Here is a 16,844-nt window from a genome sequence, read left to right as displayed (position 1 = left end):
GCCTCTGAAGACTTTGTTGTACAACATAGTGTCCCCTTCAGGAAGCACTTAGGTGTAGCTTTCTTGACTCTACTTATTTATAATATAGTCTATGTTTTCCAGAACTTTGTAGAAATCATTCATCCATTCTTATCTCCCCTTTATCCTCATTTGTTTCTTTTGTTATTACATGATTTTAAGGGGGAAGGGGCAAAAATGTGTGTAACGTCATGTTTCAGATATGGATTTCTTATGACAGATTACAGGCATGGCAGGTGATGATAGGGGGTGTGGGAATGTTTCTTCGAAAGAATAAGTTTATAATTTTATAATGAAACAAAGAGAATTATATAAAATACTCTGAACTGAGTATATATCACTTTTTTGTATCAAAATTTTGGTTTTGATTATCAATTATGCTTTAGAATGAGTTTTCAAACTAAAAAATATATTTTGCTCTTTTCAAATGTATGTTTGTGACTTATTAGTAAAGAATTAGAAAAACTTGAACTTGATATATATGTATATGGTGTGGGTAGAGTGTTGTGTGTGGATGTGTGTGTGCTTATATTTCTAGGAAGTAGAGATTTACAAATAAATATAATATTTCAAATGGCCACTATTTATTTATGATTTTTGTATCTTCTGATAGCGCAGTGTGTGCCTTTATTCAAAAACTAGTAATAGGTATCACACCGTCATATAAATTACTCCCTCTCTTCATCGGCTGTATTCAAGACCAGAGTTTTTCTTAAAGGAAACAGCCTACAATAATTCTTTCTTTTTTCTCCTTATGGTATTAGTTAAAATCATGAAAATATTTTTGATTTGGTATATATACCTTTCGATCTTGGGATTTTCCTTCTGAGGTACTCTAGGTTTCTCTCTGGAGAAACGAAAATAATTAAACATGTCGTCACATGTTTAGGCCATTAGTCCTAACCGTTAAGCTTTGTAGGTTTTCTGTGGATACTTTCTAAAGGCCTGAGAGGTTTTGTATAATTTCAAGGGGCTTATAAGCTTTATAAGTTAAACTTGGAAAATATTATAGTAATACCAAGTAATAATGATATAAAGGATTAAAGAATCATAAATTGGAAAGACTTTTGAGATGATTTTGTTAAACCACATTTTACATATCAGAAAACTGAAACCCAGAGAGATGAAGTGACTGGCTCTCTTCATATATGATATGGATATAGGAACTTTGCGTGCAACCTAGTTCCTTTGACTTTAGTGTATTTTTTTTTACAACTATTTTGTCTTCCTTGAATCCAACCCAAAATCTTTATACCATGCGAGAAACAAATGTTTATAGATTGCTTTTTTCCCTAGCCTCAGATACATTTATCCAGACAACTAAAACTTAAAATCTGTTTTATTAGATAGAAATGAAATATGTCATAAACTGTTCTTTAAGTTTATTTTCTTTCCATTATAAAAGCAATACATATGAATTATAAAACATAAGAACCATGCTCTTACCATCCAAGGGCAATCCCTATTAGTATTTTGGCAACTATACATATTTTTGTTAACTTGAATTGAATACATCACATTCCTTGAAATGGGCAAAACAATTATTTTAAATTCCTTCTACCACTGGAAATTTAGTTTATGGACAATCTTTATTGATGTTGAATCGTTCAGATTCACCTTCCTTCACGTCACTGAATGCAAATTATTGGCTCTGAAAAAGAAATAAATAACTAGTATTCTAATGCACATTGTCTCTCTCCTATATGGCTAATACAATCTTTTAAATAGCAAGTTACCCCATGCCAGGGGTAAGGTAAAGAGAAAAGAATTTTTGCTTCCTTTTTTTTTGAGATTTGATGAGTCTTTGGTGGAATGGCATGAAGGTCAATTCCAGAATGGTCTGACTCTCTCCTTAAAACGCTACCACTGATTTGGTTATGTTACTGTTCTGCTTAAATCCTTCGAATAGCTGTCACTTCCGGTCAAACAGCAGATTCATCCTTATGACACACAAGATTCTAATTTGATTCATTTTTGTTAGATAAAGTCAAATAATCAGCTGTCAAGAAGAGCAAGAACCTTATTGGAAAGGGAAGTAGCTTCATTTCAGTGCCTGCACTTTGCTGTTCGCCATTTGCATCACCTCTCTTGTGTTCACCTCTTTTCCACCTTCAAGCTCTAGCTTATTTGTAATGTTTGCTTCCTGTGGAGTTGGTTTGCCATAATATCTTCAATGCCATCAGGCTACTTCATGACTCCTTCAGCATCATTCCAATTCAGCTCATTTTTCCAATCCTTTCTGTTTAAAATTTTAGAGAGAACAGGTTGAAACTTTTGTACTGTGACAACCCATAGATTGGGATCTGTCCTATGAGCTGGTTGTTCTTAAATAAAGTAATCGCCCTGAGTCTAATAAGATGTGACAGAGGGTCGGTCGAGGGTTATTGTGAAGTTGGCAGGGCCATATTGTATGAGTCTTGGTAGTTGCTTCAGGTGAGGCTAATTGTAGCTATAAAAGACAGTGAATAAAACCTGATTCAAAGATCCTTTACTGTTTGGTCCAAATCAACAATTTGTCATTACTTCCATTCACTATTCAATATGCTATGCAACCCCTGATCCAGTCACACCACAGTATTCATCTAACTCTGAAAAAGCCATGTTTTAATATGCCTTAAGTCACAGTTTATGCTCTTCTCTCTTATAAGAATAGCCTTCCCTCACTATCTATCAGGTGAAATTGTCTATAAAATATATCTCAAATGTTATATTCTCCATAAAACCTTCTCTAGGGATTTGGTAACTTCCTCATTAGCACTTTCAGGTTATACACCATACACATATGACATATAAATACATTGTATTATAATCGTTTATATGTAAATTTTTTCCAACCGAATATCCTTTAAATTAAGGGGTGGTGGAATCTCATTCTATCTCTAAATATCTCCTATTCACAGATAATACATACGCAATATGTGTTTAATGACAGAAAAAAAAAGATAAGGATGATTCAGGGGGAGACACTTCTATAATAAGGAAGAGTTCCTGGACGGAATACCTGTCGCTGGTTCGTAAATCTGTGTTACCCAAGATATGCTCAAGTGTAAGGGGACTGTATGTACTGAGTATGATGAATGCTCAAAATTCGGGTGAAAGAGCCAGAATACTAGTTTTTATTTTTCACCATTTGCCATTTCTGTTTGATTAAGAAGTGTTGCAGATGAATTTTTATTGCTTCCTCATTCCCTTCCAACCTAAGAAATTTTACTCTGAGGACACTTTCATTTGTGTCTGAAGGCAATGACCTTGTATTCACAGAAAAACAACTCCTCATTTGGGGTTGTCAAACATGTGAAGGGGTAGTTTGGGGACAAACTCTTTTATTTGGGGCTGGTTACTCTGTTTCTTACCTACAGTGTTATTTCAGGGGACTTTTTGCCGTAAGTGGGCTTTCATTAAGGACTTTACTGGAATATCTGTAGCTTTTAAAAAAGGCTTGCCAAAAATGTCAGGAAGGCTGGCTTTAGAAGCCTGACCCAAAGGACTATTTGTAATCTGACCCCTGTGTTTGTACTTTGTGCCAGTTCCCATTCTAGGTGTTGGAGATAGTATTAAGAAAAAAGAAAAGACACATTTCTACACCCATAGTATTCATAATCCAGGATGGCTTACAGATAAATGACTTGTTGCAATGTGGGTAGTGAGTGCTCTCATGAGGAAGTCACAGGGTGCTATACGACTTCATAGACAGAAGAAAAACTGCAGTGGTAAAGGTGAATGACGACCAAAAATGAAAGACTGATGCATTTAGCTAGAGCCGTGGTGAGGATATTTTCTTATTCATTTTGTGAGTTGTCAGCTTATTCTCAGCAGAATTTGGGTTAGACAAGTTATGAAAGTTAACCTAACTAGTATTCAGCATGGGCCTGCACCTCTGCGCAAACATCTATAACATTAGTCAATGAAAAACCAGGTAAGAATTATTAGTCAGTATCTTCAGAAATTCACTTCAGGGCATCTTTGGAAATCTGCACTACCCTTTCCTCATAAACTCATGTTAAAACAGATGAGGTGCAACAGTGACAGCTTGGATAAGATTCTTGTCCACAACTACCATAACTTGACTGAGATAAATGTGGACCTGTTTTCAGAAATAATTGTATCTGGCAGCTTATGTGCTGCGAAAACTGGCATCCAGTCACATTGTCACGGTAGAGACTTGAGGTTGAAGCAAAAGCACTTAGAGCCATTGTGATAAGCGGTATACTGAAGGGAAAAGTTTTTATCTCATAATGCAAAATCAATATGGAATCCTGATCCAGCTTTTTTTGATCTTTTCCCATGGGAAAATTTGGTGTCTTAGGCAGTTTATGCCAAGCAGCCTGTCCTGGGACGTGCACTACCTTCTTTCAGACTTTTCAATATCACAATCAATTTGAGGCCATCAGTTGGAGCTGCTTCTGTCCAAGGCTTTCAAGCAGACAATTCCCAGATGTGCTATGTGTACTGAAGCCAGGATAATGTAACTTCTCTACAAAGTGCATCCCTCATGGAAAAAGAAAAATTAAAAAAACAAAACTCATGTTGATGTTTTGAGATTGGCTTTAAAATTTTTTGTCAGTTTCTCTGATAACCTTCTCCATGTCTACTTTATGACAAAGAACAAGTTGGGTTCTTATTAATATAATCATCTTGTTACATCAATCTGAACATAAGAATCAAGGAAGACTTCTCTTAAGTAATCTTCCAGTGGTAGTGGCAAATGTATTTTAATATGTGCTAGGGATAGATAGTCTTCTTTTAAAAAATATTTTTATTTATTTATTTTTCAAAAAGAGGGAGAGGCAGAGGGAGAAACAGGTTCCCTGCTGAGCAAGGAGCCTGATGCAGATGCGGGGCTCTAACCCTGCATCCTGGGATCATGACCTGAGCTGAAGGCAGATGCTTAACCGACTGAGCCACTCAGGCATCTCAATAGTCTTAGCTTTAAGATTTTGGTAGTGTTCTCTGAACTATAATTGATGATAGGATGAGTTGAAAATTTAAATCATGGTACAAATTCATCAGATATATTAATCCCATAGTTTCTAACATGAATTCTTGTGAGTTTCAGATTGGGCAGGAGCATAATAGAGGTTTCTGTTTTTAAAGATAGAAAACCTCTTGAAATGCAGACTTCAGGAAACAAATGAAAAGGTAGCAATGCCTTCAATTTAGTTGACAGCAACTATTTTTTAAAGAGACGAGAAAAATTATCCTTTATTTGTATATTATGGATTGCCCAACTGAAATATCTAAGAAATTAGATTTGGTTGAAAGTTGGATATTAAAATATTAGATATTAGATTGAAAAGTTATTGGGACTAGAAAGACAGTAGAGTAACCAAGAAAATTAAAAACATACATACACAAAATAAATTACTTCCTATTTGTTTTTGAACCAATTATTGTTAGTAAAACAGAAAAAGAACCATTTATAACCTGGTTAAATGAAAAAGTCTTGTAAATTATGAATTATTTCTGACTAAACTTAAGTGGTGTCTACAAGCTATACCAAGAAAGTAGAGACCAAAACAGTAACGATTACAATAAAAATACTACCAAGGAACAGAATATAGTGGTTTCTGATTTGGGGGACTCAACAGGCTAAGTTAATCTGCATATAAATTCAATGCAACATGATAAAAAATCTCGACAGGAATTTTTGTGTTTAATTCTGTGCTTTAATAATAGTTTTTATCTTAAAACATCCTATTGTGTAAATTTCCAAACACATACAAAAGTGAAGAGAATAATATAATGAACTTTCCTTTAACCATCAACTGTAACAGTGTCAAAAATTATTAGCACATGGCCAAACTTTACTTATTTATACCCACTTATCACTCTACCCTCATTTTGAAGCAAATCACAGACATCATATAATTCACCTGTATGTAACCCTAAAAGATAAGCCCTCACAAAAAAATTGCCAAAAAGTATTGTGATATTATCCAATTTTAGAAAGTTAGCAAAAACTTGATGACTTTGAATCAAATACCAATCAACATCAAATTCAATACGCATGCACACAAAAGGCATATATGGTTGGATATTTTTCCTTAGTATACGTCTAAAATTTTCTTTAAACTATAAACTCTCCCTTCCATTTTTCCCTTGTACTTTATTTGTTAAAGAAACTGTTATTTGTCTCATAGAATTTCTCATGTTCTGTATTTTGCTGTGTGCATCTTCATAATATCATTTAAAAATTTCCTCTGACACCTGTTTTCTATAAGCTACATATCTAGACATAGGGGTTTAATCAGATCCCATTTGGTGTTTTGGAAAGAATACTTAATTTAGGATGTTGTGTTCCTTCCATTGCATCACACTAATAAACTCATAGTATCTAATATCTCTTTATTATGATGTTAAGATAGATCTATGAGTCTATAGGTGATTGGTCTGATTCATCCATTATAAATTTAGTTCTTTATCAATTTTTCACCTGATAGTTTATCCATTACTGATAACTATAATATAAATCTATTTGTTCAGGAGATATTGCAAAACAGTAAGACTCTAATTCTATCATTCCTTTTTCATTTATTGTCTAGGATTCGTTTATAAAGAATAACCTTACTATCTCAAGTGTTTATGTTGAGGCATATATAGGAAAGGTGTAAAAAATGCCTGACTCTCCCACTTTATCAGTTTTCAGAATAATATGTCAGTTCTCTAAAATTCTCTAGCGATGATTACTGAGTTGTTTTATGTATCATAACAGCATGAATTTTCTCATATTAGTTATTTTTCCATCCAATGCGGTGATTTTTATGATCTTAAATTTATCTCATCTTTGCCAATAGAAATCTCTTCCATTTTGTTTCTTTGAGGCAGATAAAGGTTTGTTTTATTGACTATGTGTGATCTGTGTAATTGCTGAAGCCACTCTATATAGACAAAAGAGAGGGAGTTTTATTTCTTGGTATCTTCCAAGATACCAAGACTCTTCCAAGACTCTTCCAGAGTCTTGATGATTTCTTCCTTCTTGGGCTGGAGCTGCTCTTCACAGTGCTTGGTCTTAGCTCTGTGGGCCTCATCCTGGTCCGCCAGAAGCTTCTTGTCAGCCTTGTCTGCCTTCAGTTTGTGGATGTATTCCATGAGAATACATGTGTTTTTGAACATGTTACCCTTCACTTTCAGGTATAGCCTGTGGTACAGGTGGTGGTCAATCCTCGTAGATCCAAGTATCTTTTGAGCAGCAGGTACAGAATTCTCATCCTCCTCATCCAGGTGACCTTCTCAGGCTTTCAAGCACTGGCAGTACCTTTTCTCTTACTGATGCCCATATGCCTGCCCTTCTGGCGGACCATAGTGTTCTTCTGACACCGAGCCCGGGAATGGACCGTCACAGGGTTCCAGATGCTCAGCCCATCTTTGATCAGTTTCTGGACATGCTGACGGCAGTTGGCATTGGTGATTTCACTGGTCTCATTGAGGTCCATTCAGCTCTTCTTTTTGCCACAGAGGAGGACACTGGAAGCAAGCCTTCTCTGAAGTCTGAGCATACTCATGGCTGTAGCCACAGTGGCTAAAGGAAAGACAGGCATCTCTTAAATTTTGTTCCCAAGTCCTTTGGAAATGATCCCTGTAGGCATTGACTCATTCTCACTTTTTGGTAGGACAAGCAGTCCTAGGATCTTCTTTTCTATTTTTTGCCCAAACCAGGAAATAGTCATGTCTCTAAGGCACCTTGTACCTTTTGTGGGAAACGGTGTTTGTAGTCCACAGTTTGGCCACTGGTGAAGCTCATTGCATTGCTACTTAATTGGTCACTGTTTCTAGGCTATTTCCAAGTGTTTTATATTTCCAATTCAAATTTCAGTTTATGTTTTTTTTTCTATATTTCTTTCATTTAATATATTTAGCTCTTTTCTCTTAAACTAACAATCTTGGTTCCATAGGACTGTATATACTATAATTTAAGAATAACTTTAGAATAACAACAGTCATATTATTTACAATGATTAGTAAAAACAATTTAAGTTTTCTTAAAGTTCTTAGTTTATGCTACTTAAAAATAATGGGTGCATGGTTAATATATCAATTCATATAGAGTTGTATTCCCTTGTTTTTGTGGATTTTTTTATTTTGAATTAACTGTTTAATGATTATTTAAAACATTATTGTAGTTTCTTTTTTTAAAATTTTAAAATTTTTAAATTTTTTTTAAAGATTTTATTTATTTATTTGACAGACAGAGATCACAAGTAGGCAGAGAGGCAGGCAGAGAGAGAGGGAGGAAGCAGGCTCCCTGCGGAGCAGAGAGCTCCATGCGGGGCTCGATCCCAGGACCCTGAGACCATGACCCGAGCCAAATGCAGAGGCTTTAACCCACTGAGCCACCCAGGCGCCCCAAACATTATTATAGTTTCAAAGTCAAAACCCCAAAGTAAGGCACATTTGAAAAACTCTAGCTTCTCTACCTTGTCTCTCATTCCTGAATGCCACCATTTTTTTTTTAAGATTTTATTTATTTATATGTTAGAGAAAGAAAGAGGGAGAGCAGCAGGCAGAGGGAGAAGCAGGCTCCCCTCCCAGCTGCGAGCCTGATGTGGGACTCCATCCCAGGACCCTGTGATCTTGACCTGAGCCAAAGGTGGCTGCTTAACTGACTGAGTCACCCAGGAGTCCCTGATGTCACCATTTTTATTAGTTTTTGGTTTATCTTTCCTTTCTTTTAAAAATATGTATAGGTATACATCTATATGTGTATGCCTGTTTCTCTTTTCTTTGATAAACATAACATACTATAAATGCTTACTTAACACCTTGCTTCTTTTCACCGAAATAATATATCTTAGCAGTATTTATTAACATTCCTCATTCTTTTTACAAAGTACCTAAAAGTCATGGGACTCTTTGTGGAGCAACATGTAATATTTACATCTGGTTTTTAAAATAAGTATCTTGTACTAAACTTGTTCCTGCTGTCTGTTATTGTGACAGTGCTTAGCAGGCACTGTCCTAGTGCTTTATATGTATTGCTTCCCTTAATTCTCAGGACTTCCTGGTAAGGAAGCAGTTATGCTATTTCCATTTCTTATTGAGGAAAAGAAGGCAGAAAGAGATTAAGTGAGTTTACCAGGGTTTGTAGATAGTGAATGGGCAGGAATGGATTCACACCTAGGCAATCTGACTCCAGGGTCCATGCTGTTAATGACTCTATCATACTGCCTGCCCCTCCTGGAATATAGAAAAGGAAATAAATAAACAGAAGGAGATAATACAGTTGAATAAAACACACAAAAGAACACTTTATATTAAGAACTTTTTAGTCATTAACATTTTCTCCCACTTAATGAACAAATCTTGTTTGATTTTAGTGACAATACATTTTGATCTACTTCACAAAATTTTTTTGAATATTCTTTAAGGACATGGTTGAAGATGTGTTGATACCCAGTGCTTGACAGATGAGTACCTGAAGTTTTGGAGGAGGCAGAAGATATGGCTGGTTGATAATAAGTAGGAGCTTCAACTCTTGCTTCCTGTCTCACACAATAAAGCTTTGGAGCCTTTGAACCCAAGTAACCAATTATCACTCTGAAGATACCATATTTAATTCTAGACCCTTCTAAGCCAGAAGAAGAAGGCTGAATCTAGTTCTGACCTTGCATTAGCATACTTGCTTCTAAACAGGTCACCCTCACTTAAATTTTCCTTTCGTTTTTCCTTCTACAGCTCTCAGAGATGGTTTAGTTCCATTGATATATGGCTGCTCATTGGACTACTTCTTTTTTGTTTGTCAGTTTTACTGAGAAATGATTGACTTACATTGCTGTATGATATTCTGCATGATAGTTTGATTTATATATTTGTGAAATAATGACCACAATAGGTTTAGCCAACACCATCATCTCATATAGATAAAATAAAAGAAAAGAAGAAAAAAGAAAAAAAATTCTCCTTGTGATGACAGCTCTTAGGATTTACAGTCTTAACAGCTTTCCAATATATCACACAACAGTGTTGGCTACAGTCAACATGTTGTACCTCACATCTCCAGCATTTACTTAGAACTGGAAGTTTTGATCTTTTGACTGCCTTCCTCCAACTCCCCCTACCCCACTCTCTGCCTCTGGTGCCCACAAGTCTGATCGCTTTTTTCTATGAGGTTTTTCCCTTTCTCTCTCTCTCTCTCTTTTTTTTTTTTTTGCCTTTTTCCCGTTTTTAAAAATTAATATAAAATGTATTATTTGCTTGAGGGTTACAGGTCTGTGATTCATCAGTCTTACACAATTCACAGCACTCACCATAGCATATACCCTCTCAAGTGTCTATCATCTAGCCACCCCATCCCTTGCACCCATCTCAATCCAGCAAGCCTCAGTTTGCTTCCTGAGATTGAGTCTCTTCTGGTTTATCTCCCTCTCTGGTTTCATTTTGTTTCATTTTCCCCTCCCTTCCCCTATGATTCTCTGTCTTATTTCTCAGATTCCTCCTATCAGTGAGATCATATGATAATTGTCTTTCTCTGATTGATTTTTTTCGCTTAGCATAATAGCCTTCAGTTCCATCCATGTCTTTGCAAATGCCAAGATTTTTTTGATGGCTGCATAATATATGATACACACACACATACACAAAGGCCTGTATTGCTATATATTTTCCTCTCAGGACTGTCTTTGCTGTGTCCCACAGATTTTGAACCGTTGTGTTTTCATTATCATTTGTTTCCATGAATTTTTTCAATTCTTTAATTTCCTGGTTGACCCATTCATTCTTCAGTAGGATGCTCTTTAGCCTCCATGTATTTGGGTTCTTTCCAACTTTCCTCTTGTGATTGAATTCTAGCTTTAGAGCATTGTGGTCTAAAAATATGCAGGGAATGATCCCAGTCTTTTGGTACCAGTTGAGACCTGATTTGTGATCCAGGATGTGATCTATTCTGGAGAATGTTCCATGTGCACTAGAGAAGAATGTATATTCTGTTGCTTTGAGATGGAATGTTCTGAATACATGTGTAATGTCCATCTGGTCCAGTGTGTCATTTAAGGCCTTTATTTCCTTGTTGATCTTTTGCTTGGATGATCTGTCCATTTCACTGAGGGGCATAGTTGAAGTCCCCAACTATTATGGTATTATTGTTGATGTGTTTCTTTGATTTTTTTTTTATTAATTGGTTTATACAGTTGGCTGCTCTCACGTTAGGGGCATAGATATTTAAAATTGTTAAATCTTCTTGTTGGACAGACCCTTTGAGTATGATATAGTGTCTTTCCTCATCTCTTATTGTGGTCTTTGGCTTAAAATCTAATTTGCTTGATATAAGGATTGCCACCCCAGCTTTTTTTTTGATGTCCATTAGTATGGTCAATTGTTTTCTACCCACTCGCTTTAAATCTGGAAGTGTCTTTGGGTCTAAAATGAGTTTCTTGTAGACAGCATATTGATGGGTTTTGTTTTTTTTAATCCATTCTGATACCCTGTGTCTTTTGATTGGGGGCATTTAGCCCATTTACATTCAGGGTAACTATTGAAAGATATGAATTTAGTGCCATTGTATTGCCTGGAAGGTGACTGTTACTGTGTATTGTCTCTGTTCCTTTCTGGTCTATGTCACATTAGGCTCTCTCTTTTGCTTAGAGGACCCCTTTCAATATTTCCTATAGGGTTGTTTTGGTGTTTGCAAATTCTTTTATCTTTTGTTTGTCCTGCTAATTTTTTATCTCTCCTTCTATTTTCAATGATAGCCTAACCTGATATAGTATTCTTGGCTGTATATTTTTCTCGTTTAGTGCTCTGAATATATCACGCTAGTCCTTTCTGGTTCGCCAGTTCTCTGTGGATAGGTATGCTGCCAATCTAACATTTTTTACCATTTTTAGTTACAGACCTCTTGTCCCAAGCTGCTTTCAGGATTTTCTCTTTGTCTCTGAGACTTGTATGTTTTACTATTAGAGGATGGGGTATGGACCTATTTTTTTTTATTTTGAGGGGGCATTCTCTGTGCCTCTTAAATTTTGACACCTGTTTTCTTCCCCAAATTGGGTAACTTTTCTGCTATAATTTGCTCCAATATACTTTCTGCCCCCCTCTCTCTTTCTTCTTTTTCTGGGATCCTAATTATTCTAATATTATTTCATCTTATGGTATCACTTATCTCTCAAATTCTCCCCTTGTGATCTAGTAGTTGTTTTTCTCTCTTTTTCTCAGCTGTTTTATTCTCCATCTTTTGGTCTTCTATATCACTAATTCTCTCTTCTGCTTCATTTATCTTAGCAGTAGGAGATTCCATTTTTTATTGCATCTCATTAAAGCTTTTTTGATTTCAACTTGGTTAGATTTTAGTTCTTTTATTTCTCCAAAAAGGAATTCTCTAGTATGTTCTATGCTTTTCTCAAGGCCAGCTATTGTCTTTATAATCATCATTCTGAACTCTAGTTCCCACATCTTTCTAATGTCTCTGTTGATTAGGTCCCTAGCAGTAGTTAGTGCCTCTTATTCTTTTTTGGGTGGTGATTTTTTTCTGCTTTGTCATTTTGTCCAGAGAAGAATAAATGAATGAAAGAACAAAATGCTAAAAGGGTAACAACCCCAGAAAAATATACACTAACCAAATTGGAAGAGGTCTGAAACCAGGGGGGTGGGGGAAGAAAGGAGGAAAAACACACACACACACACATAATCAGGCTGGTGAATAGAAGAGAGCCACACACTGATTTTGGTTGTATTTTGGTTTGTTAGAAGAAATGGCTTCCCAAAATTGTAAAGAAAAAAAATTATATATATACAAAAATAGGGGTGAATATGATGAAGGGATGGAATATGACTGTGAGGATGAATATTAAAAAAGATTTTAAAGAAGGGATTGATAGGAAGTTGGTTAAAAAAAGAAAGAAAAAAATTTAAAAATAAAAAAAAAGGAGAGAATGTGATGAAGTGGGAGACTAGAACAAAGCCATACACTAGATTTAGGGTATATTTTGGTCTGTTAGAAGAAACTGTATCCCACACTTGTAAAGAAAGAAGAACATATATGTACATAAATAAGGTTAAATATAATGAAGGGATAGAATATGACTATAAAAATGAAAATTAAGAAAGATTTTTAAAAAAAGTATTGATGAGACAGAATCTTGGTTAAAATAGGAAAGAGGAAAAATTTTAAAAAAAAACAGGAAAAGAAAAAAAGAAAATTAAAAAATTTAACTTGGAAAGACTAATGAATCATGAAAGAACATCCATGAATACTATGTCATATATTTTTCTAGTGCTGGAGTTTTGCAGGTCTTATTGATTGGTAAACGTGGCCTTGGCTGGATGTTTTTGCTGATCTTCTGGGGTAGGAGCCTGTTGCAGTGAGTCTCAAGTGTCTTTGCCCCAGGTGGAATTGCACCGCCCTTGCTAGGGGCCAGGCTAAGTAACCTCCTTGGTTTGGGTTCCGTCTCAGTAGCTTTTGTTCCCTGAGCACTTTCTGTACAATTTGGAGGAGGAGAATGAAAATGGCAGCCCCAGAGGCACTGAGAGTGCCAGGCCCCTGTCTTCAGTGAGCCCTCAGAGAAAATTAGTCAGTCATGCCTGTCTCCCTGGTCTCCAGCTGAGGTCTGTGCTCACCTGGCCTGTGACTGAGCCTTTCTGTCTCTGGTGCATGGCCCTCTTTGGAGTCTTCAGACCCAGTTGATTCCTGCAGTGTGCTCTCACACTGCTCCTTCTGGTGGTGTGATCCAGGATGTGTGTGGGGGGATTCCCCAGATCTGCCACTTGTGGTGTCCCTGTTTGAAGAGCAGTGGCCCAACTGTGCCTCAGATCACGGCTTAAGGTAACCATCAGCTGAGAGCCCATTTCTTGGCTCTGTCCTTGCAGATGGCTTCCCTGCTCAGATACCTGGGAGTTCTGCCACATTCAGGCACCCCCAGTCTTTCTGTGATCCTGAAGATCCTGAGAGCAAACTGTCCCAGTGAGGATTCGATCCCCAACTTAGCCAATGGAATGACGTCCCTCCATGGAGCAGACTTCCAAACATTCCAATTTTGTGTTCCACTGCTCTATCATTTGCCAGTAGCCAGCTGATGGAGGCTCCCTCCCCTCCATCCCCCATGGTCTATCTTCCCATCTATCCCCTCAGATTCACTTCTCTGCATGTCCTACCTTCCAGTAAGTGGTCACTTTTCTGTTCATAGAATTGCTGCTATTCTTTTCTTCAATCTTCTGTTGATTTTTGTAGGTGTTCAGAATAGTTTGATAACTATCTAGCTGAATTCCTGGGACCAGATGAAGTTTAGGTCTCCTACTCCTCCACAATCTTGCTCCCCCTGGACTACTTCTAATTTTATTGTGAATTTCTTCTTCTTCTTTTTTTTTTTCAGTATTTAGTGAGGCACTGATCATTTTTCTAATCTTGCAAATGAAAAGTCTACTGTATATATATATAGTATTTGAAAATACCTGCTTCAAGGGAAACGTGATTTTAAAAATTCGATGCCACAGTTAATTGGCTTTAATTATATATAAAAAGCAGAAATTGCTGAATCCTATGCCTTTTCTTTCTTTATTGAGATTATTGTGCTTTAAAAAAATCTGCATTAAAATCTGAAATGGAAACAAACAAAAATATTATCAGAAAAATAATTTTGATAGTCTTAATTAAAATATAAATCCACACAAATATGGAGATAAATTAGTTTTTCAGTTACTATCTAAGTAGGATCCTGCATTTTAAATGTTTTATTTTTATTATCTATTTATTTTTTTTTAACTTTCTGGTTATAAAAATCTTTTCTTTATACTATATTAAGTTTCTGTTGTTTTATGTGTTTTTATGTTTTTTTCTTGTGTCTGTTTTTTATACTTATTTATTTATTAGAGAGAGAGAGAGAGAGAGAGGTGGCACGAGCAAGGGGAGGGACAGAGGGAAAAAAGTAGACTCCTGACTGAGTGCAGAGCCAATGCGGGGCTCAATCTCAAGACCCCAAGATCATGACCTGAGCTGAAACCAAGAGTCACATGCCTGAGTGAGCCACCCAGATGCTCCTTCTTGTGTCTTTTTAATGACTTTTTAAAAATCCGATCTATGTAGAAATAACTTTAACTTAAGTTAGACATTGTATAATATTTATCTGTTTTTGAGGGGAAAGGTGAAGGAAGTGAAACTTGTAAAGTAAACTAAACACTCATAAAAGAAGACATAGGAAATAACTTAAACACAGGAAATCAGGGTTCTGGATAATCTCACTAATTTAGAGTGATAAAGTGGATAGAATATAGATTCTGGTATCCGAGTCATGAATTCCTTTCAATCTCCTTTACTTATAACACTGTTCAAGTTTTTAATGATCTCTACACATATAAATTGCCTCTCAGATTATTTTGAGAACAATATGACAGCAACTAGTAAATTCATGGACAGAGTACCTAATTAATATTTTTGCTTTATTCATATATATTTCATTCTAGAAATGATTGAAGTACATTCAATAACTTTTTTCTTTATGTTATAATTTATTTTGCAAAAATACTATGTAGATGATGCTATTTATACATAAGATTTATATATGCATATATACATCTGCTTTGCCAATAGTGTTAGATGCAAAGATTATAAGGATGAGTAAGATAGCATCCCTACTGCAAGAAACCTACCAATTTTTTATTTTTGCCTCTGTGAGAGGGCCCCTTTGGACTTAGTTTTGATTGGCTATGATTCTTTAGACAATATCTACAACAAATCAGAACTTAGTATGTAGCCTTACAGAAAAATAATTGTGGAGTATTTCATTCAGTACTAAAATGATTCATCTTGTATTAAATTCTAGTGTATTAGATCTTCCCTAGTTTTCTTGGATGGAGTAAACTTAATCCTCTAATCTTCTCCCAGAGGTTTGCTCTTCTTTGCCTTTATCATCATCCCACTTATTAGCAGCTAGTAAGTACAAGTCTCTTTAGCTATCTTGCCATTACCAGTATGAATTTCTGTCAGGCATATTGATTATGATTTTTATTTCTCCACAATGCTTGTTTCTAATTCTTTCCACCTAGTTTTCTACTTTGAAATTTTGCTGCCTACAATATTCTCTTGGCTCTCTCCTCTAGAAAGTTTGCACATCAAATCATGCTTCAGAGTCATTTCATTAAATTCCTCTCATTCATGATCTCTTTGTTGTTTGGGTGGTTACATGCAATTATTTGGAACAATCTTAAAGAATCCATAGGGCCCAAAGTAGCTATTCCTATTAAAATACACCTTCTTATTGGGTGTTAAATAGTTTACTCTCCTGTTTAGGCACACAGCTAGTGCAAGCAATGAAAAGGTACAGGGCATCTTGGATACTTTGGAATTTCAAATTATTTCCTGATGTCTTCTCAAATCTTCCTATAAATCTTTGTGAAGCTTTTCTAAGATTGAAAACTGCATACAAGCACCCAAGGGTCAGGCCTTTCCTAACCTACGCTTAATGGCTTTGCTGTGTGAGCTAAGATCATTTATAAAAATCAAAGAAGAGCAGATTAATCTGTTACCATGTATAGTAACATCTCAAAGAGACAGCTAAACATGACAGCTGAAGGGACTTGCAATTGAGAGAGAGAGAGGAAAAAAAACAAAAACAAAAAACATGAGCAGAGTTGAAAGCCATATAATTATCCTCATTCACACTGTGACTAGCTTTAAAGTGATTTATTCAAAATGGTTACCCATGTACTCTTAGTCACCTCCTTTCTTGACTAAGTGCTAATTCTGATTTTGGTATTTCTCTGTAGAATATATTTGTTCTGCCTCTTGAAAAAGAATTGTGCTGCATTTTCAGTAGTGTTTAAATCAGTTAATCATATTTCCCAATTATCCCATAACATTACTTATTTGAATTTCAAGTTGCAATGTTCTTAGAGAAAGCTTA

General features: G+C 35.8%; 1 protein-coding gene and 1 pseudogene across 4 annotated transcripts in view; one reads left to right on the top strand and one right to left on the bottom strand.

Annotated features, from left to right (window-relative positions):
• Nucleotides 1-16,844, top strand: part of CTNNA3 (catenin alpha 3) — a 1,776,580-nt gene that overhangs the window by 802,308 nt on the left and 957,428 nt on the right. The window lies entirely within an intron of this gene.
• On the bottom strand, nucleotides 6,922-7,528 carry LOC125085019 (60S ribosomal protein L19-like; annotated as a pseudogene).

The sequence above is a fragment of the Lutra lutra genome, chromosome 14, assembly GCF_902655055.1.
Source record: "Lutra lutra chromosome 14, mLutLut1.2, whole genome shotgun sequence".
Classification (NCBI taxonomy): domain Eukaryota; kingdom Metazoa; phylum Chordata; class Mammalia; order Carnivora; family Mustelidae; genus Lutra; species Lutra lutra.
This window is presented reverse-complemented; position numbering and strand designations above follow the sequence as displayed.